At 46.4% G+C, this 13,917-nt stretch overlaps 1 long non-coding RNA gene across 3 annotated transcripts in view; it reads left to right on the top strand.

Annotated features, from left to right (window-relative positions):
• The first annotated feature begins 5,517 nt into the window (after positions 1-5,517).
• Positions 5,518-13,917, top strand: part of LOC147363348 (uncharacterized) — a 49,490-nt gene continuing 41,090 nt past the window's right edge. For 2 of the 3 annotated variants that reach the window (XR_015137003.1, XR_015137002.1), the window contains exon 1: positions 5,558-5,653. This is a non-coding gene — a long non-coding RNA (uncharacterized LOC147363348). Of the gene's footprint in view, positions 5,654-6,048; positions 6,125-6,233; positions 6,374-13,917 lie in introns of those variants that run through there. The other variant, XR_015137001.1, reaches the window with a different exon arrangement.

Raw genomic sequence — 13,917 nt, 5'->3', positions numbered from 1 at the left:
TTAGTCCCCCCTCTGTTCCTTGATTATACCAAGAGGACTCCTGCCTCAGGACCTTAGCACATGCTGTTTCCTCTACTTACAATGCTCTTCCTCCAGGTATACCTGAGACTCTCTCTCTCACCTCTGTGTATTTATTAAAATGCCACCTCCTGGGAAGGTCTTCCCAGACTTCTTTGTATAAAATAGAAACCCTACCTTGTACCCCAACTTTCTGTCTTCTTACCCTGTACTTCAGTCAGTCAGTTCAGTTACTTGGTCATGTCCAACTCTTTGTGACTCTATGGACTGCAGCACGCCAGGCTTCCCTGTCTATCACCAACACCCGGAGCTTCCTCAAACTCATGTCCATCAAGTCAGTGATGCCATCCAACCATCTCATCCTCTATCATCCCCTTCTCCTCCTGCCTTCAATCTTTCCCATCATCAGGGTCTTTTCCAGTGAGTCAGTTCTTCACATTAGGGGGCCAAAGTATGGAGTTTCAGCTTCAGTATCAGTCCTTCCTGTGAATATTCAGGACTGATTTCCTTTAGGATGGACTGGCTTGATCTTCTTGCAGTCCAAGGGACTATCAAGAGTCTTCTCCAACGCCACAGTTTAAAAGCATCAATTCTTCAGCACTCAGCTTTCTTTATAGTCCAACTCAAATCCATACATGACTACTAGAAAAGCCATAGCTTTTACTAGACAGACCTTTGTCAGCAAAGTAATGTCTCTGCTTTTTAATATGCTGTCTAGGTTGATCATAGCTTTTCTTCCAAGGAGCAAGCGTCTTTTGATTTCATGGCTACAGTCACCATCTGCAGTGATTTTGGAGCCCAAGAAAATAAAGTCTCTCACTGGTTCCATTGTTTCCGCATCTATTTGCCATGAAGTGATGAGACTGGATGCCATGATCTTAGTTTTCTGAATGTTGAGTTTTAAGCCAACTTTCTCAGTCTCCTCTTTCACTTTCATCAAGAGGTTCTTTAGTTCTTCTTTGCTTTCTGCCATAAGGGTGGTGTACTTACAACCCTGAAATATTGCATATTTATTTATGTCTGTTTATTGTCTATCTTGCTAGCCTGAAAATCCCCACGAGGGCAGAGGTGTATTATTTTCTTTTACTGACAGTCTTTTGCATCTAGAAGAGGCATATACTAAGTCCTCCATAGCCTCATGTGGACACAGAAGTTTATCATATGTCACGTGCTAAGTCAGTTGTGTCCAATTCTTTGCAACCCTGCCCCGTTCCTCTGTCCATGGAATCACCCAGGCAAGAATACTGGAGTGGGTAGCTATTATTCCCTACTCCAGGGGGTCTTCCAGAACTAGGGATCAAATCCGGGTCTCTTGCATTGCAGGCAGATTCTTTACTGTCTGGACACTAGGGAAGCCCATCATATATCACACTTGGAGGTATATAAGAAAGAAAATTTGAATGAGCAAAATGAATTGACTAAAGTATTTCTAAAGTGTCTTTACATTCATATTTTGATTCTGACCATTGATGTCCTTGTTTTTCCAACCAATTTTGTCCTCTGTGTCTGCAAGAGTCCCACTTTGATGATGCAGCATTTCTTAAAAGAATACCCCACTATTGTGTCCAAGAGTTTCTTCCAAGTTGCTGATAATCTTGGCCAGTGTTTTTGTATATGGACAGGTGATGACAATTACCTCCTGACTGCCACCTCAGTGGCAGATGTTAAATTGTAAAAACAACAGTCAACAGGAAGCAGAACCAATGAATTATGGTACTTATCTAGTAGGACTGATTCCCCCAGTTATTCTTCTTTTCCATTTTTTTCCCTAATTATTCTTGGTCATTTTTTCTCTACAAGTAAAGTTAGGAAATATTGTTTATATAAATAAATGATGATGATATATGACAAATAAATAAATGACAATAGTAGAAGCAGAAACATATAATCACTTGGTTGATTATTTTATGTAACAGTTGTAACTGCTTTTTGCATTAGGGTCATATCAACAAATACCAGGTAGTCACTCCCATCCCATGCTCCTAGCAGACACTGTCAATCCATCAGGAATCTATTTTTCATGGTTCCCAGAAGAAGGCCTTAAAATCCTTTTCAACACAGTATTCCAGGTAGCCATTAGCAGCTAATTAGAGTCTGAACATAGATTAAATGCGCCAAGCCAATAGTCACTCAGAACATGTGGAAGTGAAAGGGCAAAAAAATCTAAATCTGTTATCAGTTCTTCAACAAGACAAGATATGCACTCTAAACACCTCTTGTTGTTGTTCTTTAGTTGCTAAGTCATGGCTGACTCTTTGCGACCCCACGAACTTCAGCATGCCAGGCTTCCTTGTCCTTCACTATCTTCCAGAGTTTGTTCAAACTCATGTCCACTGAATCGAAGATGCCATTCAACCATCTCATCCTCTGTCGTCCGCTTCTCCTGCCCTCAATCTTTCCCAGCATTGGGAGTCTTTTCTAATGAGTCAGCTCTTTTCATCAGGTGACCAAAGTATTGGAGCTTCAGCTTCAGCATGAGTCCTTCCAGTGAATATTCAGGTTTGATTTCCTTTAGGATGGACTGGTTGGATCTCCTTGCAGTCCAAGGGACTCTCAAGAGTCTTCTCCAGCACCACAGTTCAAAAGTATCAGTCCTTCGGCACTCAGTCTTCTTTATGGTCCAGCTCTCACATCCATACATGACTACTGGAAAACCCATAGCTTTGGCATTTGTTGGCAAAGTGATGTCTCTGCTTTTTAATATGTCTAGGTTTGTCATAGCTTTCCTTCCAAAGATCAAATGTCTTTTAATTTCATGGCTGCAGTCACTGTTCACAGTGATTTTGGAGCCTCCAAAATAAAATGTCACTATTTCCACTGTTTCCCCATTATTTACCAATAAATGATGAAACAAGATGCCATGATCTTAGTTTTTTGAATGTTTAGTTTTAAGCCAACTTTTTCACTCTCCTCTTTCACCCTCATCAAGAATCTCTTTTGTTCTTCGATTTCTGCCTTTAGAGAGGTATCGTCTGTATATCTGAGGTTGTTGATATTTCTTCCAGCTATCCTGACTTCAGTTTGTGAGCCATCCAGCCTGTCATTTCACTGGATGTTGTATTCTGCATGTTGTTGTTGTTTAATCTCTATGTCTTGTCTGACTCCTTTGCAACCCCACGGACTGAAGCCGGCCAGTTTCCTCTGTCCCTGGGATTCTCCAGGCAGAAATACTGGAGTGGGTTACCATTTCCTTCTCCAAGGGGTCTTCCCGACCCAGGGATTGAACCTGCTGCATTGGCAGGAAGATTCTTTACCGCTGAGCCACCAAGGAACTATAAGACAACATACAGAACTATGTTGTCATATAAGAACTATGTGACAACATACAGCGTTGACATACTTCTTTCCCAGTTTTGAACCAGTCCATTGTTTCATGTCTAGTTCTAACCTGCATGCAAGTTTCTCAGGAGACAGGTAAGGTGGTCTGATATTCCCATCTCTTTAAGAATTTTCCAGTTTGTTGGACCCACACAGTCAAAGGCTTTAGTTTAGTCAATGACTAAACACCTCCACCCCTCCTTTGGGAAAAATTGAAACCCTGTATCAGTTAAAGGCTATTTAAAGACTTCCCCATCACACCACCAGTTTAGCTGAGTTCAAAGCTAAGTTATGAACCTGCAGCCCTGCAGCCAGTCCATAGGGTGGCAAAGAGTTGGACACGACTGAGCAACTGAGCGACTGAATGAACTGAACTGGGGAACTAAGATCTCTCATACCTCAAGGGTGAGGCCAAAATAAAGAAAAAAAGGTTAAGTAAGGACACAGGGTGGGGTCCTGATTCAATAGGATTGCTGTCCTCATCAGAAGGACACCTGAGTTCTTTAGTCTCCCACCCAGGGTTCAAACCCAAACGCCCCCTTGCAGTGGGAGCACATAGTCTTAACAACTGGACCTCCAGGGAAGTCCTTGTCCTCATTTAAGCTTAATCACTTCCTTAGAGGTCCTACCTCCAAAGAAAGCCTGTGAATTGGATTTTCAACATACAAATATTAGGGGGACACACTCACTCGGGCCATAGCACTAAGCATAAGAACACAGGGGAAAAGTCCTACTTTGTCGGTTCCCTAGGAAAAGCAACTATTCCCTGGACACCTGCACAGGCCTGACCTCAACACCTGAAATGATCAAGCTGAAGGATTTATCAGGGACTAGATCCAGCAATCTTGTGTTGTGTTGGCAGGAAAAATCCTTTGTCTAATTATGAACCGCCACATCCCAGAATTGTGGGGCGAAGTCTGTTTTCAATTCCTTTTAACAGAGCTTCTCTCTGTGACAGTTCTAGCCAATTAAGCCTACTCTGCAGGTTCCAGGCAGAGAGGGCTCTGTGTATGGGCTATATTTAGTGCCCAGGTGGCAGATGGACATGGGCCATGCTGAGCGCAGCACTACTGTGCTCACCACCCCAGCTGTGCCAGGATGGCTCCCGGGGGCTTGTGTGGCAACACGGAGGCTCCCTACGCCTGTGCCAACCCAGGCCTCCTGCCCAGCCCCAAATGGCTTTGGAAAAACCTGCCTTAGGTGGCGCAGTGCCTCTTTATGGGCACCGTGCCCGGGGCCTACTGGCTTTTTAAGGGCTTGTAGAAAATATCTGAAACCTGAGTTTAAAATATATTGGTTCCAAGAGACAAAAGTTTCTAATTTGAAATCAGTAAATGTTAATTAAATGCCCAGAAAATGTCAGTGGTCACCTACAGTTTAACTCTTTGTTGTTAGTCACTAAGTCATGTCTGACTCTGTAAGACCCCGTGGACTGTAGCCTGCCAGGCTCCTCTCCCCATGGAATATTCCAGATAAGATCACTGGAGTGGGTTACCATTTTCTTCTCCAGGGTATATTCCCAACCCAGGGATAGAACCCATGTCCCCTGCTTGGCAGGTGGGTTCTTTACCATTGAGCCACGAGAGAGAACAGTAGTGGGAAGTTCCCAGTGGTTGGGACTCTGCTTCCAGTGCAGGGGACATGGGTTCAACCCCTAGTCAGGGCACTAAGATCCAGCATGGCAAAACAAACAAAAAAGTAAGAACAATAAGGATAATTTATTTTAAAAAGTATAAAAGTCCTTTCAAATTTTCTAGAGCAAAGAGATATTTAGCATGGAGTTTGGGGGCCTTGTGATGCTCGCTATGATGGGGGAGATCCCCTAAGGCCAGCTAGCCCAGGGCCTGGCCCAGGTGTGTCCTCTAATGACCGTGAGGACTTGACATTTGGGCAAAGCCTGAGTCCCAGCCCACCTGCTGCCATGTTTCTGAGGTTGCCTAGCTGTCCCAGTTTGATCCAGGCATCACCCAGGCCCCAACACTCTATACCAAGTTCCTCACGAGGTCATCTAGGAACCACCTGCAGCATTTGGAGCTCTTGTTTAAAATGCGGCTTCCTGGGCCTCAGGACCTACTGGATCAGGTTATTTAGGCAGGGCCCAGGAAGCTGTACTTAGAATCAGCTTCCAGGTGATTCTGATACACAGTAAGGTATATACCAGCGCTTGAGAGCGCATGCTTCCTGTTTGGCGAAGAGCTGAGCTGAACTAGTGAGAAGCAGGTCTCGGGATAGGAAGCAGGACGCTGTGAGGTTCATGGCAGAGAACTGGGCCAGAGCCAGGACCCAGGGAAGATGTCTAGGACAGGAAGGGCAGCAGGTAAGCCCAACAGACTGGGGCTTGTGCCCTTTCTGGCTCCTGAACTCTCCCACCTGCCCCAAGCCAGCCTGCAGGGCTCAGGGCTTAGGCACTGGCCGAAGCTCTTCAGGGCTGGGTCAAAAGGAAGGCGGGGGGTGGGGGTCGACATGCACTCATTTATTCAATGTACATTCGTCCATCTAATGTTAACGAAGCACCCACTCCGCCCCAGGTGCTGGGCTAGGGCCTGGCCATACAGCAATGAACAAAAATGGATGTTGTTACCTGCCTTGTGAGGCACACAGATCTGGCATAGCCTCTGGGCACATCTAACAGGGCTACTTGGGCCTGGAAACAGCTGCTGGGAAGTGAAGGTGGGATCATGGCTCAGGGAAGGGGATCCCATTTTATTCCAGGTAGGAGGGAGCTCAGGCCACTGCAAACTCTGAGGAATGTCAGTTGAGGGGTTCTGCATCATTAGCCAATCAACCAGTAAGTCTTAACACCTGCTTCTTTCCCCTTACCCCATCCACCTCCAGTTCCTATCCATTCTGTCTTAAAAAAATTTTAAACGCCAAAAACATTTTGTACTGGGGTATAGGAGGAGAAGGGGACGACAGAGGATGAGATGGCTGGATGGCATCACCGACTCGATGGACATGAGTCTGAGTGAACTCCGAGAGCTGGTGATGGACACGGAAGCCTTTCGTGCTGCAATTCATGGGGTCGCAAAGAGTCGGACATGACTGAGCAACTGAACTGAACTGATAGCCAATTAAAAATGTTTTGATAGTTTCAGGCGACCAGGGAAGGGACTCAGCCGTACATATATATGATCCATTCTCCCCCAAACCCCCCTCCCATCCAGGCTGGCACATAACATTGAGCAGAGTTCCATGTGCTATACAATAGGTTTTTATTGGTTATCCATTTTAAATACAGCAATGTGTACATGACCTTCCCAAAGTCCTTAACTATTCTTTCCACCCAGCAGCCGTGAGTTCGTTTTCTAAGTCTGTGGTCTCTCTCTGTTTTGTAAGTAAGTTCATTTGTGTTATTTCTTTTTAGATTCCACATATTAGGGATGTCATATGATATTTCTCCTTCTCTGTCTGCCTTATTTCACTCAGTATGATACTCTCTAGGCCCATCCATGTTGCTGCAATCTTGTCCATTCTACTTTCAAAATATCTCTTGCACTGCCCACTTCTCTTATTCCCTCTGCCACTAGCCTAGCCCAAAGCCATGATCATCTTCCTCCAGGGTGATGGCAGGAGCCACTGACCATTGTCGTGACAGCACCATTCTAAACCATCTCTAAAACATTATCCTAACTCCCACCAGGAACAGGGATCCCCTGCTTATAGCCTCTCAAGTGACCTCCCAGGGCTTCCCTGGTGGCTTAAACAGTAAAGAATCTGCCTCCAATGCAGGAGATCTGGGTTCAATCCCTCGGTTGGGAAGATCCCCTGGAGGAGAGCAAGACAATCCGCTCCAGTATTCTTGCCTGGAGAATTCCCATGGACAGAGGAGCCTGGTGGGTGACAGTCCATGGGGTTGCAAAGAGTCGGACACGGCTGAACAACCAAGTACAATCCAGTGACTTCCTAAGGGGCTTATTTAAAATAAAATCCTAACATGATTTACAGAACTCCTGATGACTGGCCCCAGGCTTCCTCACCAACCTTGCTTCCTGCAGACACCCCTGCCCCGAAGTTTGTTGGCCTGAGGACACTCACACACCTGGAATGCCTTTCCCCGCTTCCTGTCCTGTTGCCCAAATGATTGCTAGTCATCCTTTATGCTTCTACTTAAATATTCCTTCCACAGAGATGCCTTCCTTGGCTACTCCCTACCCTCAATACAAATGCGGTCCCCTGTCCATTTCACCTTTACTTTGTATTCATAGTATGTACATAATAATTATAAATTTCATTTTCTTGTGATTATTTAATAACTAATCATAAGCTCCTTCAGGCAGAAAGCTGACCTGTCTTGTCACTTTTGGCACACACAGTACCTAGCACATCGGTACTCAATAAACATTTGTTGAATGAATGAATGAGTGAGCACATCCTCGTGCTGTGCTTCTTCCAAAGTGTCATCCTTGTGGCAGGAGTCATGGCAAATGCAAGGAAAAGGAAGAAATCATAGTCCCTGCGCTTTGATAGATTTGAGAAGATACTTCACGAACAAGACATTTATATTTGTTATTGACTAATGAATAATGGATTACTCCAAAACTTAGCAGCTTAAAATAATAAACATGTATAATCTCACACTGTTGCAGGGGGTCAGGTATTTTGCAACAGTGTAATCGGGTGGTTCTGGCTCTCATGAAGTTTTAGTCAACACGTTGGCCGAGGCCTTGGTTATCGAGGCCTCAGTTATCTGAAGGCTTGACTGGGACAGGAAGATCCACTTCTAAGATGGCTCGCTCACAAGCCTACCATTAGTATTTGTTGTTGCCTAGTAACCTCAGCTCATCATCACACGAGCCTTTTAATAGGGCTGCTTGAGCAACGTCCTGACCTTGACATGGCAGCTGAATTCCTCCAGAATAGGCCATCTAAGAGATTTCCCAGGGGGCACCAGTGGTAAAGAATCTACCTTTCGCAGGAAATGTGAGACACAGGTTTGATCCCTGGGTCTGGAAGATCCCCTGGACGAGGGCATGGCAACCCACTCCAGTATTCTTGCCTGGAGAACCCCATGAATAGAGGAGCCTGGTGGACTACAGTCCAGAGGGTCTCAAAGAGTAGGACACAACTGAAGCAACTTAGCAGGCATGTACAGACAGGAAAGTACAAACCAGAAGTCGCACTGTCTTTTATGACCTAGCCTTGGACTTCACACTGATGTTTCTGCCACATCCTATAGGCTACAGAGTTCAGCTCTACTCATGGAGGGAGAAGACTACACAGGAAGTGAGGATCACTGGGGGCCATTGTAGAGGCCAGCTACCACGTGGTCCCTGCATATAAGTGTGAATTCAGAAAAGGGAACAATCTCTGGAATCATTAGGATTGATTTGATGAATGAGGTTGATTTGCTCTGTATCCTGAAGAATAACTAGCCACTGGAGAGTCCTCCGTGAGTGGCGGGAAGGCAGGCCAAGTGGGAGCAGAGCATGAGCAAAGGCACTGAGGCAGGGAATGGACATCTTTGTTAGAGAGGACACTGGTCTGGCTGGAGCAGACTGTGTTTGGTGAGGTAGAGGTAATAAGATAAAGTAGGTGACATCAAGCGACTTAGCAGGCATGACATAAGTGGGTGACATCAAGTTAGAGCGGCTTTGGAAGGTTGATAATAAGAAACACTGTAGGCTGCTGTGACGTCTGGCTGTGCTGACACAGAGCTTCAGGAAGCGTCATTGAGGGGCAGCATGTTGGGTGGCTTGGTCTGGGGTGAGGCTAAGGCAGATACACGAGCCGTGTCCTGGTGAGAACCAGAATTAAGATATTGGCATTAGGAGAAGGAAAGGAGGCAGACTTATTTGGGTTTTTAAAAAACATTTATTTGGCTGTGCTGGGTCGTAGCTGCAGCATGCAGGATCTTAAGCCTTTGTTGCTACATGCAAAATCTTTAGCTGGTATGTGAGATCTTTAGTTGTGGCATGTGGGATCTAGTTCCCTGACCAGGGGTTGAACCTCGGCCCTCTGCACTTCCACTCGACTTGCATTGGGGAGTGCCGAGTCTTAGCCACTGGACCACCAGGAACATCCCAGAGTTTTAGGTATTATTACAAAGAAAGAACCAACACTACAGAAATCCTGGGAAATGGAGGATGAGGTCTGCACCCCAATTTGTCCTGTGCACAATATGGGGGGCATGTTAGTACCTGCTCCACCCACCCCCCAGCATTGAGATTTACATCACGTGATACGATGGATGAAACTACTTTGATAGAAGCTGTAGACACTGAAGGGATTAATATTGTAGGAATGATTCACCTGGGGAGCAGTGTTTATTTTCAGTCAGAGGGAGATAAAAGTTGGAAAAAGAATAGGGACTATTTGGGGCCATGCCTGTCCAGCAACCCATCCCTCTCTCCTTTCTAACCTGATGGATCTAAAACCCAACACCTCTCTTGTCCTTTCTTTGTGCCCCATTCTTCTTCCAGTTACCCATCTGTAGTCTGGGCATGTGACTCCATAGTCCTAGGGAACCTGCAGTCTCCCCATTTTCCTTTACTCCAGTACAAGCCCACAGCAGTCAGGAGACTGTGCCGGGGAAGCATTGGCAGCCACTACCAGTTACTGCAAAAGGCTGAGTGATGTGGGAGACTGGGTCTTTTGGAGCCTGAAGCAATACCCAAAGTGACCAGAGCAGAGGAGATGCTGACCCAGCCAGCAGACTCTGAATTTCAGTGTCTTAACCTCTGTGTCTGTCTAATCTCTCCTGGTCTACTAAGTTCCTTGCCCACAGATAAATTTGCAGAGAAAACACAGTTGTTTTCCTCTTTGCTGTGTTTATCATATGCACAGCCCTATGGTTACTTATCCTCATCGTGTTAGAAATAATGAGGTTCTGGATTTGCATTGTCATTTCCAAGTACTTTCACAAACATCATCACGAAGGGGCATATAATGAAAAATAGAGATATCATGTATTAACTATCCAGATTTACCCCCGGTTACTGTCATTGCATAGACTCAATCTTCTCATCTGAGAAATGGGATCGCAATAGAACCTACCTCTTCCAGCTACTGGGAGGATTGAATGAAATTCAGCATGGTGCCTGGCAGGTCATGGTGGGAGGGCAGAAACCTCACTCTCAGGGTGTCTGCAGGCTGGTTGGGGAGACACGTGGGGGAAAAAAATGTCTGCTTTTTTTGGGCTGCCTGGGCTTTTGTTAATAAATTTCCAGCAGGACGTTTCCGCCACTTGCCTTTTTTTAGAGACATGAAGAGAGGAGAATTGAAAACATTTCCTATGTTGAAATGAAAGGCACTATTTAATCTTGTCACCATCTGCCTGCGCTCCAGGCTGGGAGCCCACAGGCCCGGCTCCCTGTTTCCTAGCGACAGGCAGGCACACCTTCCCCATTAGAGAACGCCCACTGCAGGGAATGCTTCCACCCCAGGGAACTGGAAATGAGGTGCCCCAGACCAGAAGGGGGCCCAGCCTCCTGGATGTATGTCTTCGAACAGGCACCTTGTTCTTCTCTCCCAGGGTCACACAGCAGTAGGGCCAACCCTTAATTTGCAAAGTCCTTGAGGTCGCCCTCGGTGCCCCGAGCCCCCTTCTCATCAGCAAAGCTCTCAGGCTGTTTGCATTTCCGAGGGATGCCGTAACAAATTACCACAAGTTGGGGGGCTTATAACAGAAATTTACTTCCTGGCAGTTCTAGGGGTCAGAAGTCCAGAATCTGGGTCTGCTTAGGGTGAGTCCCTTCCAGGGCCTCTGTGGGAGAACTGGCTCTGTGCCCACCTAGAGGTCCCAGTGGGGTCCCCAAGCCCTGATATTTCCTGGTTTGTAGATGTACCACTCTCTGCCTCCATCCTCACATCCTTTGTCTCTGTGTCCTCTGTTCTGTCTCTTACAAGGACACTCATAATTGGATTTAGGGCCCATCCTCATCCAGGATGATCACATCTTTCTATTTTCACCTAAATTACATTGCAAAGACCCTCTTTAAAAAAAAAAAAAAATTTACTTGGCTCTGCCGGGCCTTAGTCATGGCATATGGGCTCTAGTTCCCCAACCAGGGATCGAACTTGGGCCCCCTGCACTGGGTGTGAATAGTCCTACCCACCAGACCACCAGGGAAGTCCCACCCTCTTTGAAATAAGATCATTTCAGAAGATCTGAGGTCCCAGGTGGACAGATCTTTGAAGGGGCGGGGAGAGATGCAATTCAATCCACTGTAGAAACTAGCAAGTCACCTGGGCTCTTCCTGTCCAGGTGAAAAGTTTAACAAATGACTCTTAGGACAGTGTGTGGGGATGCCCCTGGATCCCACAGTCAAGTGATATGTATTTTGAAAATGGAGCTTGGGACAAGGCAACAGCTTAACCAAAGAAGACGTAGTCCCTGTGGTGATTTCTCTCAGGGAGGTGCTTTCCAACAAGGTGTCTTCCTGGTGATCCTGCTTGGCACAGGGCAGCAGCCATGTCTGTGCAAACAGCAGAGAGGCACCCCAGCCTGTCCTGAGTTTCCTAAACATCTCCCTCTGATAATGAAGCTGGAACCTGATCATCTGACATCCCTACCTTTTAGTTCTTGTTCTTAAAAAAAAAACAAAAACATAAGCAACAACAACAAAAAACTGTCACACGCACTTATCCTTTTTTGAATAGATAATATAATCTCATAGTTTCGGCTTCCAAAGGAACAAAAGGATAGTCTGTGAAGATTCTCCGTCCCACTACCGTCTCCCCACCACTCACCTTTCCAGAAGTCACTGATGTTTCAGTCTCATGTATTCTCCAGAGACCCATAAATAGTCAGATTTTCTTCTTCCATTTACTGCTTAAGTGATAGCTACTGTACCAGCTTTTGTAACTTGCTGTTACAAAAAACCTTGCAGTACATTCTGGGGATCTCTCAGTAGCAGTCATGAACAGAGCCTGCTCGTAATTCTTTAATTACGAGAAGTATGGCAGAAGTATCCACCATGAAGAGATACTGCAGGGCCCCACCCAGTGCCCAGTCGATGGTCCCAGGGGCTGTTCCCTATGTTTCCTGCTGCTACAAACAGCTGCTTGGAGTAACTCTCCATGGGCATCATGTCCTACATGGGTGGCAATAAGTCTCTAGGTTAAAGTGCTGGGAGTTGCTGGACTCCCCTCCCTCCATCACAAACCTTCTGGACTCGAAGGCCCTGGACTGAATGGCACAGCCTCAGAGAACCTGGCTTGGTTGAGATGGCAAGTGGAAATGCACCATGAACTAAAGCTTTGCCCCCAGCTAAAGCTTTGCCACCAGGCACAACCTGTGTCAAGGTCCCTGGACTGAGGGTGGACTGGAGACTGCAGGCTTGGTCCCAACTCCAGTTCTGCTCAGTGTGACCTTGGCAAGTCACTCACCCTCTCGGGGTCAGTGGGTACCTTAATCCCTGTCACTCCCTCTTTCCCAGATTTTAGGATGAGATGGGCAGATGTGCTCCAGAGCTCACTGTAAGCCGGGTCCCAACAGCAATCACATCCTGTTTATTACTAATAATGGTGGCTATGAAATAGTGTGAACTTCATTTCACCCCTCCTGCTCCTGTGTCTTTCCAATCTTATGTCCTTGTTGTTGTTCAGTCACTAAGTCGTGTCTGACTCTTTGTGACCCCAAGGACTGCAGCACACCAGGCTTCCCTGTCCATCACTATCTCCCAAAGTTTGCTCAAACTCACGTCCATTGAGTCAATGATGCCATCCAACCATCTCATCCTCTGTCTCCCCCTTCTCCTCCTGTCCTCTGTCTTTTCCAGCATCAGGGTCTTTTACAATGAATAGGTCTTTTCCAAAGTATTAGAGCTTCAGCATCAGTCCTTCCAATGAATATCCAGGGTTGATTTCCTTTAGGATTGACTGGTTTGCTTTCCTTGCATTCCAAGGGACTCTCAAGGGTCTTGTTCAGCACTGACTCTCTGAAAAGAAAGATAAGGTTGAGGGAACATCTTCCTTTTTGGAATTACCTGGTCTGCTGGGGCAATGTGGGCTGCAGGCAAGCAGGTCTGGGAGGTCTGACCCAGCAGACCCCAAGAGGCAGGGAAGGTTGTATGGGAGATCCCAAGACCAAGTGACAGACAGGTGTCTGAGAGGACTTTCTGCCAGAAGGCCTCAAATACAGATAGCTAACATTTTCCTGGTTCTTTACAAAGTGCTTTCTCATATGCTTTCTCAGTTAATGTGTGATTCAGCCAGATTCTTAGTGGATTTAAGCAGAAAAAGAATCTAGTGAATATTCTAGGCAATTCTCACAGAATTGCCTTCAATTTGAAGTATGCTGCTCAGAAGTCTAGAGAAGGCGATGGCACCCCACTCCAGTACTCTTGCCTGGAAAATCCCATGGACGGAGGAGCCTGGTGGGCTGCAGTCCATGGGGTCGCTGAGTCAGACATGACTGAGCGACTTCACTTTCACTTTTCACTTTCATGCATTGGAGAAGGAAATGGCAACCCACTCCAGTGTTCTTGCCTGGAGAATCCCAGGGACCGCGGAGTCTGGTGGTCTGCCGTCTATGGGGTCGCACAGAGTCGGACACGACTGCAGCGACTTAGCAGCAGCAGCTCAGAAATCAGATGGGAGCCAGGAAAGGCTGTGAGACCCCATGGCCTCAAACACTAGATT

This window comes from Bos grunniens, chromosome 11 (genome assembly GCF_055505025.1).
Source record: "Bos grunniens cultivar Pamir isolate PY7600 chromosome 11, Bosgru_T2T1.0, whole genome shotgun sequence".
Classification (NCBI taxonomy): Eukaryota; Metazoa; Chordata; class Mammalia; order Artiodactyla; family Bovidae; genus Bos; species Bos grunniens.
Note: the sequence above shows the minus strand (reverse complement) of the source record. Positions and strands in the feature narration are given on the sequence as shown.